A 6,000-nucleotide genomic window follows, 5' to 3' on the forward strand; every position below is an offset into this window, starting at 1 on the left:
TGCAACTTACATTTACTGCATAGAGCAAAACTTTGTTCCCAATAGGCAAAATTAGAGTTTTGACATGTCAGGTTTCAGGGGAAGAGACTCAATTAACTCAATTCAAAGAACTTAATGAGTGAAACCAGTTGGGTCTGTATTTCCAGACTATGCAAAGGTGGACTGAAGCCCACTCCTGTGATCTGCTACACCCAACCCAGTTCAGCAGAACTGAGCCTTCCTAAGAAGCAACAAATTAAATTTTAATGTCACAAATTACAAACATACCATCCACCCAAAGTTGCTATTGTCATGCTTTTACTTTTGAAGGTCATCATGATAGGTACCAAATATTCTGTGCACAAAAGACACAAGCAACACCTACACAAAGGTACATCATAGATCTATGATCACAGGCAGGCCTTTTCTTAGAACACTCATCATGACCATCAATGTGTAATAGGTGGATCCAGAAACACCCTAAATCTGAATTAAATCACCTGTGATTTTTCACACAACAAAACGTTAGGTGGAAATTTTAGTTGAAGGGCCTATATTAGAAGTCTACTAAACTACTTATTTTAACTACAGCAGAGACCACAATTTTTTTTTGCTGATTATGTGTGCAGCTCTGAGCCAGATACGTTTGTAACCACTCAGTGTTTATTTTCCGTTCTTCCTTATTAGATTTTTTTTTTGGCCGAGGCCAAGGAGTGGAAGAAGCGTATAAACGGCTCTGTCTCTACATGCCTCTTTTATTCTCCTTCTCCTACCTCATAACATGAGTATGCCTTCTTATAGTGGATGGGTGTTGGTTTAAGAAACTCACTCTGGAGTATCTCATTACTCACTGTCAATGAGGTGGCAACTTCTGAAAATGCTGTGAACCAACGTAGAATACCTTCAAACAATGAGGGTGCTCATATAAACAGCCGCAATCATACCTCTTAGTGTGCCAGTTCACAGAGCTGCTTTTTATGTGTTGCAGGCACACCCATCATTTCAACAGATTTACTACTGAACTCAATAGAAATAAAAACGCACACACACATACAGATTCGGCAGGCCAGGTTTAGCTATATTTTCAAGGTGGATTTTAACCAAAAAGTCAGGAACATTACATTTTTTTCTTGTTCTAGAAATGTCAGGTTGGTACAGAGCCCATAACAGGACAAGGTGGTGGAAAAAATACAGGGTGGGCGAACAGAAATATCTCTGAGAGGGGATGCGAAAGATTTTGCAAGCCAATGCAACTCTCTTTGTGAGACAACACACACGTTTTGTGAGGGTGTGCAAAGATCTTTGCGAGAGAACGCAAAGTTTCTCCAGAACATGTAAAAGTTTTGCAAGAGTATGCAATTATCTGTGTGAGAGAACGCAAAAGTTTTGCAAGCAGATGCAACTACCTTTGCAAGAGATTGCAAATAATTTGCAAGTGAACGTAAAAATCATTGCAAGAGATCACAAAAGTTTTTTGATTGAATGCAAAGTTTCTCCATAGAACACAAAAGTTTTGTGAGAGAATGCAAATATCTGCAAGAAATCACAAATGTTTTGCAAGAGAAAGCATTTTCTTGGGAGAACGCAAAAGTTTTGCGTAAGAACGCAATTAACTTTGTGAGAGAACATCAAAGTTTTGTGAGCAAACGCAACGTTTCTTGGGAGAATGCAAAATTTTTGCAAGAGAACGCAATTATCTTTGCAAGAGTTCACAAACGTTTTGTGAGCGAATACAAAAGTTTTGTAGGGAGCGCAAATATCTGCAAGAAATCACAAATATTTTGCAAATGAATGCAATTTCTTGGGAGAACGCAAAAGTTTTTGAAAGAACGCAATTATCTGCGAGAAATCACAAAAGTTTTGCCAGCAAATGCAAAGTTTCTTGGGAGACTGCAAAAGTTTTGTGAGAGAATGCAATAATTCTTGTTAAAGACTGCAAAAGTTTTGCGAGCAAACAGAAAGACAGAAAAACAGAAAACAAAATTTCTTGGAAGAACGCAATTATCTTTGCAAGAGAGCACAAAAGTGTTGTGAGGGAACGCAAAAAAATCGCAGAGTGAACGCAATGTTTCTCAGGAGAATGCAAACTTTTTGCGAGAGAATTCAATTATCTTTGTGAGTGGGCGGAAAGTTTCTAGGGAAAACAAAAGTTCTGCAAGAGAACGCAATTATTCTAGCTAGAGCGAACAGAAAGTTTCTTGGGAGAACGGAAAAGTTTTGCGAGCAAACGCAAAGTTACTCAGGAGAGTGCAATTATCTTTGCGAGAGAACACAAAAGAAGAATGCAAATATCTGTGAGGAATTGCAAAACTTCTCCAAGAGAATGCTAAGTTGGTTCTCAAAAGATTGCAAACGTTTTGCAAGAGTACGCAGAGTTACTCAGGAGAGCGCAATTATCTTTGCGAGAGATTGCTGAATTTTTGTGAGCGGACACAAAGTTTCTTGGGAAAACAAATGTTTTGCAAAAGAATGCAATTATCCTAGCTAGAAATGGCTAAAGTTTTGCGAGCAAACGCAAAGTTACTCAGGAGAGTGCAATTATCTTTGCAAGAGAACACAAACGTTTTGTGAGGGAATGCAAATATCTGTGAGAAATTGCAAAACTTTTGCAAGAGAATGCGAAGTTTCTCGAAAGAACACAAAAGTTTTGCGAGCAAACGCAAAGTTACTCAGGAGAGCGCAATTATCTTTGCAAGAGATTGCTACATTTTTGTGAGTGGACACAAAGTTTCTTGGGAAAACATATGTTTTGCGAGAGAATGCAATTATCCTAGCTAGAAATTGCAAAAGTTTTGCGAGCAAACGCAAAGGTACTCAGGAGTGTGCATTTATCTTTGCGAGAGGGCACAAAAGATTTATGAGGTATTGCAAATATCTGTGAGAAATTGCAAAACTTTTGCAAGAGAATGCAAAGTTTCTCAAAAGATTGCAAATGTTTTGCAAGAGAACACAAAGTTACTCAGGAGAGCACAATTATCTTTGCAAGAGATTGCAAAAATTTTGCGAGCGGACGCAAAGTTTTTTGGGAAAGCAAAAGTTTTGCGAGAGAAAGCAATTAGCCTAGCTAGAGATTGCAAAAGTTTTGCTAGCAAACACAAAGTTTCTTGGGAGAATGGAAAAGTTTTGCGAGCAAACGCAAAGTTACTCAGGAGAGCGCAATTATCTTTGCAAGAGATTGCTACATTTTTGTGAGTGGACACAAAGTTTCTTGGGAAAACATATGTTTTGCGAGAGAATGCAATTATCCTAGCTAGAAATTGCAAAAGTTTTGCGAGCAAACGCAAAGGTACTCAGGAGTGTGCATTTATCTTTGCGAGAGGGCACAAAAGATTTATGAGGTATTGCAAATATCTGTGAGAAATTGCAAAACTTTTGCAAGAGAATGCAAAGTTTCTCAAAAGATTGCAAATGTTTTGCAAGAGAACACAAAGTTACTCAGGAGAGCACAATTATCTTTGCAAGAGATTGCAAAAATTTTGCGAGCGGACGCAAAGTTTTTTGGGAAAGCAAAAGTTTTGCGAGAGAAAGCAATTAGCCTAGCTAGAGATTGCAAAAGTTTTGCTAGCAAACACAAAGTTTCTTGGGAGAATGGAAAAGTTTTGCGAGCAAACGCAAAGTTACTCAGGAGAGCGCAATTATCTTTGCAAGAGATTGCTACATTTTTGTGAGTGGACACAAAGTTTCTTGGGAAAACATATGTTTTGCGAGAGAATGCAATTATCCTAGCTAGAAATTGCAAAAGTTTTGCGAGCAAACGCAAAGGTACTCAGGAGTGTGCATTTATCTTTGCGAGAGGGCACAAAAGATTTATGAGGTATTGCAAATATCTGTGAGAAATTGCAAAACTTTTGCAAGAGAATGCAAAGTTTCTCAAAAGATTGCAAATGTTTTGCAAGAGAACACAAAGTTACTCAGGAGAGCACAATTATCTTTGCAAGAGATTGCAAAAATTTTGCGAGCGGACGCAAAGTTTTTTGGGAAAGCAAAAGTTTTGTGAGAGAAAGCAATTAGCCTAGCTAGAGATTGCAAAAGTTTTGCTAGCAAACACAAAGTTTCTTGGGAGAATGGAAAAGTTTTGCGAGCAAACGCAAAGTTACTCAGGAGAGCGCAATTATCTTTGCAAGAGATTGCTACATTTTTGTGAGTGGACACAAAGTTTCTTGGGAAAACATATGTTTTGCGAGAGAATGCAATTATCCTAGCTAGAAATTGCAAAAGTTTTGCGAGCAAACGCAAAGGTACTCAGGAGTGTGCATTTATCTTTGCGAGAGGGCACAAAAGATTTATGAGGTATTGCAAATATCTGTGAGAAATTGCAAAACTTTTGCAAGAGAATGCAAAGTTTCTCAAAAGATTGCAAATGTTTTGCAAGAGAACACAAAGTTACTCAGGAGAGCACAATTATCTTTGCAAGAGATTGCAAAAATTTTGCGAGCGGACGCAAAGTTTTTTGGGAAAGCAAAAGTTTTGCGAGAGAAAGCAATTAGCCTAGCTAGAGATTGCAAAAGTTTTGCTAGCAAACACAAAGTTTCTTGGGAGAATGGAAAAGTTTTGCGAGCAAACGCAAAGTTACTCAGGAGTGCGCAATTATCTTTGCGAGAGAACACAAACGTTTTGTGAGGACATGCAAATATCTGTGAGAAACTACAAAACTTTTGCAAGACAATGTGAAGTTTCTCAAAAGAATGCAAAAGTTTTGCGAGAGAACGCAAAGTTACTCAGGAGAGCGCAGTTATCTTTGCGAGAGATTGCACAATTTTTGCGAGCGGACGCAAAGTTTCTTGGGAAAACAAAAGTTTTGCGAGAGAACGCAATTTGCCTGTGTGTGGAGGGAGGGGAGTGTTTTTCTGAATGTCTAAATGTGTTTCATTTATTTGTCCACATTGTTTTGAACTACTGTACAGCTGTGTGTTGCGATCAGGGCCGTTCAAAGCATTGTTGCGATGTGTCTATTGTCAAAATTTGATTATTTTTATTTAAAAAAAAAAAAAAAACGTCATTACTTCATTTGAAAAAGTTAACATGTTTTTTACTGACAAAATATTTTAGTTTGTTGTGTATATTTTTTTCATTCGATCAGATAACATTTTAAGCTGTCATATGGTCGTGTTACAACGTGCCCCTAACATGTTACAATGTACCCCACCTACGGGGCATGTTGTCACGTTTCACTTCCTTTCTTTTGAGGTAAATAACGAAAAACGTATACACTGTAAATATGAAACAAAGCGATATATTTGTACTAGACAAATGTGAAAATAATGTGGATAAAAACTGTACTCTGAACCCCAAGTGGATTTACATAAACCGCGAAATTCAAAAAAGTGTTAAGTTGTGCCCCGCTCTCCCCTATGTCATATGTGTTTTATATTTTGCTATTTTATGTAATTCAGCAATTATAATTTATGTTAATCAGAACCTTGGATTTACATTTTTGTCTTTCTCCATATGTTATTTTATTGCTTTGTTATTTGTATTTTCTCTATTTCTGCCTAAATATTGACAAAAACAATATTTTTAGGACTTTTATTCTAAATTGCATATTCTTCTTTAAAAAAATGTTTTTTCCTCAGGACAATAAAGTTTTTAGACTTTAAAGTATGGTCTGTGCAGAAATCTTCCCTTAGAAATGAAAGACGACTTTATTTTATGAGCATTTCTGACATTTATACACCATTTCAAAAGACCACTGAATTAAAAACAGCTGGAATGATTAAGCAATAAAATCCGACCAAAAGGACATTACATGACAAGGTTTTTTCACAACGTTTTTTCACAATATGTGATTCATTCTATAAACATGCAGTAGACAGACACTAGGAAGAGCAAGTTTAAAAAGCGCAAGAAAGAGATTTATAGGTGCTTGAACATTATTGCAGCTCCAGGCAGGACATTAAGACTTTATGAATGAATGGATTTATCTTAATACGGCAGGTACATCAGTTCCCTGCCAGTAGCTCATGGCCATTTACTACTCATTCGGATATCATTACTTCAGTCAGCAATTACCTACTTGTTCAA

Source organism: Garra rufa, chromosome 12 (assembly GCF_049309525.1).
Source record: "Garra rufa chromosome 12, GarRuf1.0, whole genome shotgun sequence".
In the NCBI taxonomy this organism is placed as follows: domain Eukaryota; kingdom Metazoa; phylum Chordata; class Actinopteri; order Cypriniformes; family Cyprinidae; genus Garra; species Garra rufa.